Genomic DNA, 14,829 nt, shown 5'->3' on the forward strand with positions numbered 1-14,829 from the left:
AATAAATTCATACTCTTGTCTGAAAAATCAAGAAAAAGAAAAATAATAATTTTAGGGCCCAATCCTTAGAAGATCCAAGCTAAATGACTGCAAGCTGACTGTTCAAAACTGTGAAGTCAACAAAATTAGATTTTTTATGAGGTAATTTCATAATGAACAATATAGATATATTTGCAAGGTATAATCTGTTGTAAGAGAGTTCAGAAAAAATAAACAAATTGTCAGGTGCCTATGTATAAAACACGATTTAATTTAAATAGAAATCTACAAGCAGTTCTTTTAATGCTAAAGATATAAGCATTAACAAATATATTATTTAAATATCATAATCTCAAGAGTTGATTAATCGAGTGGTTCTTTACTGGATTCATATATATCTCTCACTAAGATAGTATTCTATGTCTCACAGGGAAAAAAATAAAGAAGCTTTTCCTAATTTGAGTTTATTTTATTTTAGCTGCATGTGACATGGCTAAGAAATTGTTTGAAAATATTTTAATAATACCAACAATATTAGATATTAACAATTATTACAAAAGTACTATAGAAGGTGTTGTTAGCATTCTATATTTTGTGGATACTCAGTCTCCCTAGTAGAAATTCTTCAGAATACAGGAGAATAAATCAGCGATTCTAGAATAATGTCTAGCACTGCTTAAGTCTGTTTCTCCACATGTTTCTCCACTGTTTCCCAACCATGTTTCATTATTTGGAACAAGAGAATAGATGGAGAGATTGGATTGGAGCACAATTGTTTGGGTCAGTTTTGCAGAAAATGGTTCAAAGACTGTTAGTTTTGGGGTTAATCATGAATACAGTTTTTGCATTGTTCATGTTTTACTTTCCCTGAATGAATGACTTTCTTTCATTTGTTCATTCATTTATTCTTTGTTTCTATTTATACATGATATAAAATTTACCTTTTTAATCAAGATATGATGGTTGTACTGTTTGGATTAATATTTTTTTTACTTCTTTTTCAGTCTTTATACCTTTTTTTCAGAGGTGTGAAAGTTATTAATGGTTCCATGAATGCTTTATCTGTACTTCACAAGCAGTTTGAGAGTTGGTGAAGTCAGATATTACTAATCCTCATTTTAAAGATTAGTAACCTGAAGCTTAAAGGGCTTAAGCCATTTGTCTAAAATCTCAAGGGATAAATCTCAAAGTTTTCTGCTTCTTAGTTCAGTAGTTTGATGACACTACTCCACTAATATTTATTGATCTTTCTAATTGTGTAAGTATGTTTTCTTTTGATACTTCATTATGTATTGCTTAGGAATACGAATCTATTATGAATCTATTATACATTCTATCGCATTACAGTTCTATATTATATTGGATTATTTTGTCTAAGAAGGGAATTCATGGAGCAAGAAGTGACCTTTCTCCTTTATAATCTTAATGCCTTTTTTTTTCCCCCAATAAAAACGTTGATGGTTTATGTTCCATCTGTACTATACGGTATAATGTATCATTCAACAAAGTGTAACTTCAGTAGGAGTTTCATCTTTGAGAAGGCCTAAAGTACTAGGCTCCAGCTGCCAGACATATGGCAAACATTCTTGAAAGGCCTTGAAAAAATCATTAAACAAGATAGCTTTAGAAGTATCACTTCTCCATTTTATTGTATCTGCATTTCTTTTAGAGATAAATGGATGTGGTCAAATTAGTGTTTATCATAAATACAAAATAGCATTTGATCTCTTGACTCATCAAAACACGTGAGGGTCTAGAAGGTAACTCAAATTATTCACATATTTGTTTGTTCATTATACACACTAATACTTCCAAAAGGAATTTGTGACAGCTTACATCATCAATAAAGCTTTCGACATAGTGATGAAAGAATGAGATTCCAGCATGAAGGGGATCAAGTAACCTAGTGTAGGGCACATTACTTATTAATTGAATAGAAAATCTAACTGTCTATGTAAAGTAAAATAAAGGGCAATAAATTATATAGCTCATATTGAATAAAAGAAATCAGAATAATTTTAATTAAATTAAAACATTTTCCCAGAATTAAACACTAAGAGAAATTTTGAATTTAGATAAATGTCACTGGGAAAAAAAAAAAAACAATTTAAAGGAAAGATTTAAATGAATATCAGGTGTATTCTTCACAAATTCTTGTGTTAATTCTGATATCAAATTGTAGCCTTTAGAATCTGTTCTATGTAGGCATAAAGCTTACTGTTCCTACGACAATGTATGTATAACAGTTTAGAAACTCTAGAGGAACAATTCACTCCTTCCTGCTGAACTAACACTATTGCTCCTTATTTCAGCATGTGCCTGTTAATAACTAGTAGGATATAGTTCCAAATGCTATCCACATTATCAATTCATTGCTTTCCAGCTTTTCTCTTAAGATCTTTGAAAATAATAAAATTCAAATACTTTTCAGCTCACATTTTTGGTTGTCATAAATAGGCCAGACAATGTTTGAAAGTGACACAAATTGAAAGAAGGAGTAACCATTAGGGAATTCAATTCTTTTCTCTGAAACATGCATGTAAAAAAAATAGCTCTGGCTAATTTGAGTCACTTTGTTACAGATACTGGAAAAGAAAAACTGCTCTATGGGTGATGATGCATAGGAAAAAATGAAATGAATACTTAGGTGTGTAGGAGACTTCATGGAAACATTTGAGTTCTTAATACTCTGACTTCCCCCACACCCCCCACCATGACCAACGATGCCATCTTTTTTTTCTCAATTACAAATAAGATTTGCTCTAGGGTGCCTGGTTGGCTCAGTTGGTTAAGTATCTGACCTTTGATTTCCAGGTCACTGTTTCGGGATTGTGGGATTGAGCCCCAACTCTGGCTCTGCCCTGGGCCTGGAGTGATTCAGGATTCTCTCTCCCTCTCCTTCTACACCTCCAGTATCACTCCCCAATTTCACACTCTCTCTTTCTTACAAAAAAAAAGGAGAAGGAAAAATTTTGCTCTATTTCTTTTCATATCAATTGTCTGTATGAGTTTACTGTTTGTCTCTAACATTTACTGAAATGCCATTTCTAAAGTAATTTTTCCTATCACGTATAAATTGAAACTTTTTCATTTATTTGTTTGCTAAATTTGTTTTATTTTTTTAAATTTTATTTATTTATTTGAGATATATATATAGAGAGAGAGCAAGCAAGAGAACAGGAGAAGAGGAGCAGAGGGAGAAGGAGAAGCAGGCTCCCCGCTGAGCAGGGAGCCCTCCATCCCAGGACCCCGGGATCATGACCTGAGCTGACAGCAGATACTTAACAAACTGAGCCATCCTGGTGCCTCTTGCTGAATTCATTTTAGATCAGGATCTAAAGTCACCACATGATTCTGTTTCCCCAATTTACTCAATCTGCATATAATCATCTTTACAGCCTAGATGAAATATTTAATTTTCATTCTACTTATATGCATTTTTTTACTCATATGCATTTTTGTTATTTTTCTTTATAGCTTGAACTTAATCAGTCCATTCTTAAGTAAATAATAAACAAATAGAAGGCTATATTTCCTTGTAATTGATCTCATATGCAATTATAAAATGATTTATAAAGACTAAGTACTAAATTATCTTTAAATAAGTAATCACATATATGATGCATATATGTCAAAAAATATCATTTCCTAGACAAAACTAATATATTAAGTTTTATTAACACAATAAAACATGTTTATTGTTACTAGGCAACAGCACTTAAATAAATTTGCAAAACACACTGCCTAGCACAAAGTATAAAATGAATAAATATTGGTGTACCCATTTCTACCATTTCTACCTTTAAATAGTGGTTTATTATGTCAACAAAACAGAGTAATTTTGCTGTGACACAGATGATAACATCTTTGCACAATTAACTAATTTAATTCCTGTTATTCATTATCTTTATTTTATCAATTGCTAGGCAATATAATCATTATAGTTCTTCTGTAGTATCTATTGTATATCTACACTTTGTTGCACTGTTTTAATCCTAATCAGTCTTCCATATGAGAAACAGAGATTTATACAACCTCCTCCATTTAATCTTTAATACTCTCTTTCTTCCTAAATTACAAGGTACTGAAATTTTATATATATATATATAACCAAAGTGTTTATTTTTGGCATGTTGATTGACACATGACTAGCTCTTTTAAAGAAGAACTAAGTTTATACTGACACTAAGCATGTCTAAATTAGTACCCATTTCTAATACCATGCTCATGAGTTTATTCTAACATTATACTTCTGTAGTTAAAATCTAAGAATTTTACATGTTTTGAATCCCAGAGGAATGATTTTCTTTTATTGAAGTTTCTTTTCTTTTCTTAAGAATTTCTCAAAACAGATAATTTAGAGAAGCAAAAGAGTTCATTAAAGAACATTTTCCCTTAAACCAAGAAATTAATTATATGAAGAACATTAAATCTCAATCAAGAATCTTAAAATTAAGGAAAAAATTACTGCAATTTTTATATTATTATTCAACTTGTAACAAGTATGCTTTGAAACTTCTTTTCTGTATGTAGGTATGCCTAAATAGTAGATCCTTAAATAATAAGCCTCAATCATCAGAAACTCTGTTTCCACATGTAAAAATTAAAGATTAGTCACATTTTTATATGACACCTTCCAACTCTAAGATATCATTTTATTCTTGATGAGGGACTAGATAGATAAATTCTAAAAAAATCTTTCTCTTAGATTACCAAAAATATTTTTCTCACTACTGTATGAAACATCAGTTTAAGTTTAATTTAAATGAAAGAAGAGGTTCACTTAAAAGCACTAATATTTCTGTGAGTGGGGACCACATGCTATAGCAATGAAGAACACAGAAAATCATCTTATTTGTATGTTATATGGTATTTCATAACCTCAAAACAGTCATGGTGCCAAAGAATTTTCTTTTTTCCTACAAAGTGATTTATTTAAAAATCAATAATATTTGGCACTCATGCTCCCCTGCAAAGGTCTCATCCAAATATATCTATGTACACAGTTGGCTATGTTTTTTCTCTTCTAATTGAGTATTCTGGCACAAATAATCATGTCTTTCAATAACTTTATTATTATTTATGATTATTTCTACTCCCATCATGAATGTAACATCTTCAGTAAGTTTCAAAGAAACAATGTACTATTTCAAGTCATCCTCAACAACATAAGATAACCCCAGACTCAATAAGACACATTCTTTATGGCCTAGATCTCTGTTTATCTTGCAGGCCATTTATTCCTGAACACATTGTTTGTTTGTTTGTTTGGTTGGTTGGTTTTTTCTGAACACATTGTTTTATATAATTTGTCATTTAGCTATGACTAGGTCACAGTATGCAATATATTCACCATTTTTAATACTTTCCTAACAATGTTACTGCCTCATTGTGATCTATGTGATTATAACTAGTATGAATTGATTACACAAGCCAACAAGACCTTATTATCATAAATTGATGACAAATATTTACCAACTATATACAATATATCAAGCAATGTGCTAAATGCTGAAGATATGTACAAAAACAGAATGGTAATTATGCCTATGTAGTCTGAAAGCATTTTGAATGTTACTTAAAATAGTAGAATTATTTTCATTTCTGCTATTAACATAACTTCTATCTAACACATGGTTTTTCTTTATTAAAATATCCACAATATTTTCTGGATAGAATATCTACTTGCATTTTAAATCACCAAATCCTTTACATTAATTTCCTAATCAATAATGTAATGTATATTCATCTCAATCACCTAAACTTGCCATTTACAACATAATCGTTGTGAAAACTCTTACAAAATATACTCATGGGTCAAGGTGGTAGGAAAGAGGGTTCTACAACACAGAAAGATATCTAAATCTTGGTTGCCAAGCATGTTCCGTAAAGCAGAGCAAAGTTGGTGTTCATTGAGATTGAAGACCACACTCATAAAGAAACTAACATTGTTGATTTGATATTCAGATGTCCAGGTACAGGTGTACATTAGATCAAGATAGATTTTTGTTGTTAAAAGAAAAAATCCTGGGCGCCTGGGTGGCTCAGTGGGTTAAGCCGCTGCCTTCAGCTCAGGTCATGATCTCAGGGTCCTGGGATCGAGTCCCGCATCGGGCTCTCTGCTCAGCAGGGAGCCTGCTTCCTCCTCTCTCTGCCTGCCTCTCTGCTTACTTGTAATTTCTCTCTGTCAAATAAATAAATAAAATCTTTAAAAAAAAAAAAAAAAGAAAAAAAAAGAAAAAATCCTACTACAAGATTCATTTTACATTTGGTATGTACATTTACATAATAACTGTGCTCACCAAAGTCTAGTAATTTAATGGTGTGACTTAAAATTAATGTCTTCAAATTAATAAAATATGATAACATAAATTCATGTGACCATTCACTTTTCACATATTTATTGAACACCTACTTTGCTCATGGCATTGTTCTAGACACTGGCAATGCAATGATAAATAAAACAAAAGTGATACTCTATTATTCAATTATATGTAGGAAACTTGCCTGGTTAATATCACATTTTCTCCTGAAGGGTTAAGAAGGAAAAAAGCTTCTAAAAGTACCCTCTCAGGGAAAAGCACTATAAAATTATTCTTATAACTAATTCACATTTTAGAGGAAACAATAATAAACTCATTAACATAAATTTGTTGAAAACTCATTACCCATCAATCTACTCAATGATATTTAAGCTGGTCCATATATTGGACATCTTGTTAAATGTATTTCCTCATGTGTCATTTTGTTCCTTATCCATCAGTCAAACTTTCCACACTTGAGCAAAGTGACCTTTTATTTTTAGAGGATGTTTATGGATGGTTAATTTTTCAAATCATACTTGACTTTCTTCTAATTACAAATCTCTTAATAAAAATTAACTTGTAACTTTGCATTTTTTCATTATATGCATTTTAGTTAAATAAATGATAGATGAACAAACCTATGAACGTCGCAGTCCAAGATCTCATTGAATTATCATGCTTTGATATTTGAAGTTTCTTGCAAAATGCCAAAAAAAAAAAAAAAAAAGAAAGAAAAAATACTAAATTTATGGGGATATCAGAGAGATTTTAATTTCCTAATCCTGGACCTAGAGTTTTAGTAACAGTATAAACTTAATCTCAGTTTTCTAATCTTTAAAGTGAGAATCTCATAGTCTTCTAAAAAGGATTAAAAGAATATGCATTAAAGCAATTATCTCAGCATCAAACACAAAACTTGCCTCCTTTATCCTTTCAAGCTGTGTTCATTAACCACCTTTTTTTAGTGTGAGCCTCTAAATTTTCTAGTGAACACCATTTATTTTATAACTACATTTAATGAACCATTATACAACTATTTAAAAACCATTGTAACTATCCTTTGATTGCTGCCTCCAAGAAATTATTCTTGATGCTTTCCCCTACTTTTGGCTAAAGCCCAATTTATATGCACTTATTGTACCTGGTTTACAACTTGTCAAGAATTACCTTTGTCCAATAAACTTTCTGTTTGCTCCAGTCTCTTTTTCAAGAGACTGAACTTCCTAAACTTCCCCTTGCATAGCCATTATGCAGAGAAGGGGCTTAATAAACATTTCCTGAATTAACAAATTAGTATGTTCCATGACCTCAAGAGAGTCACAACTATGTAGGGTAGTATACATATCTTTTATCCATGGATATAACATCATTCCCTCTATTAAACTGTGCCATAGTATTTAGTGTATATAAATCTGTTTATTCCACTGGAATATAAACTCTTTGATGGAAAGATTCATGTTTTATTCATCCTGTATCCCCAAAGTCTGGCACAGTGTCTGGCATATGTATAGCATTTGCCAAATATGGTTCCCCAACTCAAGAGAATTACTTAGAACTTGGGAAGCTATAGCTGCTAGCCTTGTGCTCAAAAGTTTAATCCAGAGGATTAAAGTTGCAGCTACACACATCACTTGAAAATAATAGTCAAACATCCCAGATAACCATGATAGATCATCCTAGCTTCTGTTATGTGGGATTAATTGAAATGCAGATTTTTTATTTTTTTAAAGTCAGCTCTACGTCCAACATGAAGCTTGAACTCATGACCCTGACATCAAGAGTCGATGCTCTACCGACTGAGTCAGCCAGGTGTTCCAGAATGCAGATAGTGATCACACTGGCAATAAAGATCAAAGTTTCAGGCATTTTGGCATAAGGGGGTTGGCTAGCAAAATAGATAGAAATGGACAGACCTAAGAAATATTGTTGTTGTATAAAAAAAAATATGTTTATAGTTTAGATGGGAGAACAAAACAAAGAGTGGTATTAAATCTAAGTTTATATGTGGGACAAATAGAAGTATCTCTTCTGCTTAGAACCCACATATCTATCTGAAGGTCAATAAGAATAGCCATAGTGCCTGGGTGGCTCAGTGGGTTAAGCCACTGCCTTCGGCTCAGGTCATGATCTCAGGGTCCTGGGATCGAGCCCGCATCGGGCTCTCTGCTCAGCGGGGAGCCTGCTTCCTTCTCTCTCTCTCTCTCTCTGTCTGCCTCTCTGCCTACTTGTGATCTCTGTCAAATAAATAAATAAAATCTTTAAAAAAAAAAAAAAAAAAGAATAGCCATAAAGCTGGAGTGCCTGGGTGGCTCAGTTGGCTGAATGTTGGACTCTTGGTTTCAGCTCAGGTCATGATCTTATGGGTCATGGGATCATGTTCTAAACGTAGTAGGGAGTCTGCTTGAAGATTATCTCCCTCTGACCCTTCCCCCTACATTCCCCACCATGCGCATGCCTACTTTCTCTCCCTAAAATAAATAAAACTTTTAAAAAATATGGCCATAAAGCCAGCGCCTTCATACAAACATTACTGTGCCTGGCACGTTTTTTATGATGACAATTATCATGTAAAAAGTACTTAACTATGTTAAATAATTCTACTTAATGTTTGGAAGCATAAATAATTATCTAAGAATATAGTAATTTAAAGGTAGATAAGTCTGAAGACAGAAGAAAGACTAGAAGACTTGTAATCATCTGTATGTTTACTGAGGCACTGCTCTCACCACTTTTAGCAGATAATACAATATAAGAAATTTTTCTAAAGATGCAATTATATTCAAATTTTCCATAGACTGGCAAATTTTCTTTTTAGTAAGGGTTAAAGTTCTTATTCTCTACTTATATTAGCCCTCAGTATTATTTTTCATCCAAATCCTCAAATATTAGCTAAGCCTAGGCCAGAATTCAAATATAGAAAACATAAAATTAGGAAATAAAAATACATTTCATGCTCATGATAATTTTACAGAATAAAATTCCTCAGCAGTATGTGCCTTTGAATTTTCTACTAAAATTTTCCCTCCATAGATCATCACTATTGATCATAATTTCAAAGCACTTTAAAAAATCATTAACAAAAATCATTCCCTAGGTTCACGTAAAGGCAAAAATTGCAGTTGTTTTCCACTATTCTTGCCTATTTCTTCTGGAACTTGGGTGCCCTCATACTGACCTATTTTGTTTATTACTGGTCCATCCAATTCACCTCTTGGCTGCTTACTCATCCAGTTCTTCAAGAGAGCCTCCTGTTTGTCACCCAGCTTTTCTTTTTGCCAACTAATATATCATCTTCCATCTGTTTAAATTCCTATGTTCTTTCTGGCACAGTTCTGCCTCCAGATTCCCTCTCAGCCACCTACCTTGCTGCCCTTCCATCTGCTAGCATGACTAGTGTCTTTTCTAACCTATTCTTCAACTAAATCATCTTCAATTTTCCCCTTGAATTTCTTTCTCAAAAGTTCATGTCTTAAAGGGCTACTGTGATTGCATTCATTACATATACAATCTTGGTGTAGAAAGGGAAGTTAAAAACCGTTAAGTTCAAACATGCATTTAATTTTTTAATTCTTCTACACTTCAAAGTCATTTACAGTTCTCTATTTCTTTCAGTGACGGTGTTTTGAAACAATACAGTGTACTACTGAAAGATGTCAATGCTGTCTTTTCGTATATATACTTCACAGCACTACCTCTGTGTGGCTCAATTCTTGTTAGTCTCATGGTTGTGTTGGTTCATTGTTCCAATGTTTGGCATTTGCTGATTAGCGACAACCTTTTCTTGGACACCACATTTTTAAGACAATTCAATTCAATTTTGTAGGCTTAATGTAGCAGAAATACTTCTTAATTAGGATGTGTGCTGCTTACTGGATACCAAAGACATTATATAAACAAAACTAGCATTTGTTAATTAAATTTTCAGTATTTGATATTTTAGGAGCATAAGGTGGCATTTTCCCTTGACATTGATGTAGATGCTTGTTTTTATAAAGCAGATATGCTACAAGTTAAAACAGACTCAGAAAAAATGATTAAACTTTAGACCTATGTAGCTTGCCATTATACTGAAAACTTCTAATTGTCCATTCATATTTCTGGAGGATATACCCTCCATCCCTCTACTAACCACAACTTAGGAAAGAGTTAAGCTTATGTTTAAAAGGGGTTCACTTAGGATTTACCCTTAAATCTGAATATAGCTGTTCAATAAAACAGTAATGATTTTTTTAAAAAGACTTGACTGATGTATTTTAAATACTGGAAATATTATTAACCTTTCCATTGATGTTAATTGGTGTTAAAGATATTAAAGACATTCTCATGTTTGTTTTAATATAGGTTTTATTATTATATAGGTTTCATTATTATTATGGTATGGTAAAGTCAATAGAACTGATGATGTCTGCCATTGAAAAGGCAGTTGTTACACTCGCAGATCCTAAGAGAAGGGGACATACTGTGACTGGGGCCACACAGGGAATTTTGGGGATCTAGGGCCAATCAGGAGGTAGAAAGAGGGAGAAAAGTATGAGCAAAAGCCTTTATGATGCTTTTCTTAGGAAGGAGGCAGAATAAGTGGATTTAGAATTGGCTAGTTTGAATTACTTCAGGAAGCTCTGGAAGCACTGGAGCTGTCCCTAGTTGTTTGGTACTTGGCCCTGGGGTGATGAGGGCAAGAAGAAATTGGCCAGAGCATAGGAACACTGATAAAGAAGGAAGTTTAAGGTGCAGGCTCCTGGTTGCTTGCTTTGCATTTGAAAAGTGAATTCAAGGGTAATTAGTTCACTAAGTCTAGTAATTGGCTATACTCGGGAGGGGCAGTCCCTCCAGGGGCAGCAAAGCAAACCATGAGAATACAGACTAAACGGCAAGATTATTATAATAATTAATATCAAACTAACAATCACCAAAAAATGTTCAGCATTCATCTGATTCAAGGGTCCGAAAATTTTTGAGCCTTAAATTTTCCTCCAAAGGGATTAAATAACATATGTGAGTGTCCAGTGACTATAGAACCAAGTCTAAATTCTTACCTGCTCCCACCCTTTTTATTCTCAACTATACCTATCCAATTCCTCTATTTCAGTCCTGACACTAGAATATAAAGTATTAAGTTTTGCTTCCATGCCTTTATGTATGTATATTCTTCTGCTGGAATCCATTCAAAATTTTTGAGTATGGTTTCTTGTCTTATGATTGTTAAACTTTTTATACCAAATATTTTGAATGCTGCTATATTGTACTTTTTTCCTACATTGGATTATTTGTTCTATGGAAAGCACTTCCCTTATCTTTTTTCTTATCTAGGAAGCCAGAATACCTAGCAAAAGCACACAGGAGGATCCTTAAATAAATATTTCTTCATTATACTGAGTTGTCTTAGGAGAGGAAAGTGATTAAAAACAATGAAAAACAGAGTGAAAATTATATTTATAATCAGAGGAAAGAGATTGCTAAAACATGTATAAAGCTGTGTTAAAATGAAACAACCTCAGAGTCAAATTTTAGGAGCATTTTTGAAAGGAATATATTTCAAAAACTAATTTCTTAGGGAATATATTTTAAGGTGGAACTAATTTTATTATTTTTTCCTATGACAAAAAAGAGAAGATGTAATTTCTTAGTATCATTCTTTGGTATAAATTCATATTTGAAAAGCTTTCTGTGAATCTTACAAAGCTTATAACTCATCAGAACTATTTACTAAAAAATACAGCAGAGGGATGTAGCCGGGGTGGCTCAGTCAGTTAAGTATCCAACAACTTGGTTTCAGCTCAGGTCATGATCTCAGAGTCCTGAGACTGAGCCCAGTGTGGGGCTCCATGCTCAACAGGCCTGCTTGGGACTCTCTCTTCCTCTCTCACTGCCTTTCCCCCCACACCTTCTCTCTCTCTCAAATAAATAAATCTTAAAAAAATACAGGGGAGACGTCCTGGTCCCAAAAATATAAACTCAGATTTAATCAATTTGTATGTGTGTTTCAAGTTTGGAAAATGGACATATTATCTCTCTTCAAATGCTTTTACTCCTTACTCTTCCAATAAATGACTCGTAACTTTTTTATAATCTTAGTTTATGGCTAATGCTGAAAACAGGACATATAGAGATATACAGAGTTTTACATATAGATAGGTTTCTACTTAGATTCATTATCACATAGGTGCAAACATTAATATAAATATTTATACTAAAAAGAAAATTGATGGCTTACCATTTTAAAATATTCAACTGATTTCTCACTCTATTGAGTCACCTTTAAAATTCATGTTTAAATTAAATTACTAAGCTTTATCTTAGTGAATCATAATATTTCAGAATTCTTAGAAATTGATTTTAAGGTACATTAATAATACGTATCACCTATTCATTAAGTACATTTTTCTTTCAAAATCTTGTGTTTAATATTTCACTGCTATATGGGTTTCTCATTCCATTTCCTCTTTTCTTTTATTATATTCTTTTTGGATCTTCAGTCTCCTTCCTAACTGCATCTAATATGACTATGCTTTGCCATAATAATCATTATCTAACTTCATTTTGGTGTCTCACCTCATATATTGTGGTTAATATTCAAATATCCTTATTAATCTCTTGTTAATTTCTCCCAACTGACAATCTATAAAAATTAATTACAACTACTGTGGGAATTGGGAACCGAGAGCATCTCATTCCAGATTTCCCTCACATGATCCTGGAAATATTTCTTCACCATCACGTATTTTCAGTGATACTGAGAAGTGGCTCGGGTTAAGTTTGAGACCAGAACAATGGCAGAGAGGATGAACAAGTGCAGTATTATGTAGACCCCTTTGTTCATACAGTCTCACCATGTTAGTCCATTAATTTTACTGCTCTGATCTTGTCATCAGCATGGGGGGCTTTTCTTCTCCTACTGTCACTTCAGCCAGTCCAGTGAGTAGAGCTGCCATTATACTCATTACTCAGAATTTAGTATGCAGCTAAGGAATAAATATCTTTTAAGTTTCTGCCCCTTCTATTTTTTTCCATTTTCCTTCCAATTCCATTTTACCAGCTGTTAAGGGGCTACCTCAGCCAAGAGGTATTTGAGCAGAACTGAACACCATGACTCAGCATCAGGAGAACTTGAATGTGTATAGGCAGTTACTTCGCCTTCCTATCCTCTCCCCCGCCCCCCAGGAAAAACTCAACGTGTGAGTTTCCTCCTTTAGCTAAACTAGCTCAGTTTTGCAGATTCAAACATGTTCTATAGTGTGAGTTCTGTGCCACCATACTACTAGGCAGCTGAAAGGAAACTCGATAGAATAATATCACAGCAGAATTAAAATACATTGTGAAATGTTTGAAAAGTAGTTTTCCTGTGCTCTTAATATCATTGTTCTATATTTCTTTCCCTTTTTCTTTTAATACGTGATACCTATTTCAGAAAGCATACTTATCATTATCTATTACTGGTTCTTGATAGATTATTTAACAAATACTTAAAAAAACTTAGCATCATACTTCAGGAAGTACATATACATACATCATACATGTTGTATTACATGCTATATTACACATATTATATTTTGCAAATTATATATTATAGTGTATATAGGTGTGTATAAACATGTGTACATATATGCATATGTGTGTATATATACTAATAGTGTATACATATATTAATAGTATATATTTACTGTTTAAAATCATCTTTGAAACACTTTACTATATCAATTTTCTTACTAAATGTTTTTTAATGCTATTTTCCCACCCTAAAGAGAGGTTGAGGAATTCATATCATACTGCTATCATTTACATATTTATTAGCTATTTGCCATGATATTGAAGCAAGCAGCTTTAACTCACAAAGACTGGCAAATATAGTAATATATTATTATTACTACTTTTCACTTTTTCAGAGTTTTTGTGAATTTTGTTTGGCTTTTATACAGTAGGTTCTACAATTAAACAAACTTAATTTTTAAAACATCAAGAAAAATAAAACTTTTTTTGGTGTAAATTTCAGAATATAACATCTATCTACTCTTTTTTTTTGTAGTAAGTCACACTGGACAGGAGGAAAGAAAACAAAACACTCCAGGTAGAATTCAAACTGCTTTCTGACAACAAGGTCTTCCTTCAAGGACACACTATTCCAAATTATTTCAATTCCATCTGTTCAATTTGTATGCAACACAGTATTTGAATTTGAGTACCTCAGTGCTATCCTCTACTTCTGGAAAAAGGACTAAACATTTTGGGTGTCTACCAACATCTTTCACCATAACCTGAAAATGTTGACATAAAGGAAATAATCTGAGCCAAAGGAATACCACAGCCCTGCTCAAACTTCTCCAGAAGATGATAATTCTTTTATTGATTCAGCTCACGCTCAGTGCTGCCCCTCCCCAATTTGCAGGCTCTATCTATCCAAGACACATACATCTAAGCTCTGATACATTCTTGAAAAGCTTTTGCATGCAAATAAAATACCTTATGGCACCACACTGTCAAAAATATTTTAAAAAAAAAATCACCTTTCAATTAACAAAACAATTCAGAACCCTGACGCTGCATTGCA

At 32.7% G+C, this 14,829-nt stretch overlaps 1 protein-coding gene and 1 pseudogene across 3 annotated transcripts in view; one reads left to right on the plus strand and one right to left on the minus strand.

The window, feature by feature from the left end:
- The window catches only part of CNTN1 (contactin 1), a 354,959-nt gene that overhangs the window by 222,947 nt on the left and 117,183 nt on the right, over positions 1-14,829 (minus strand). The gene's annotated exons all lie outside the window — the stretch shown is intronic.
- Positions 1-14,829, plus strand: part of LOC131839780 (elongation factor 1-alpha 1-like) — a 113,829-nt pseudogene that overhangs the window by 33,432 nt on the left and 65,568 nt on the right.

Source organism: Mustela lutreola, chromosome 8, assembly GCF_030435805.1.
Source record: "Mustela lutreola isolate mMusLut2 chromosome 8, mMusLut2.pri, whole genome shotgun sequence".
NCBI classification, from domain to species: domain Eukaryota; kingdom Metazoa; phylum Chordata; class Mammalia; order Carnivora; family Mustelidae; genus Mustela; species Mustela lutreola.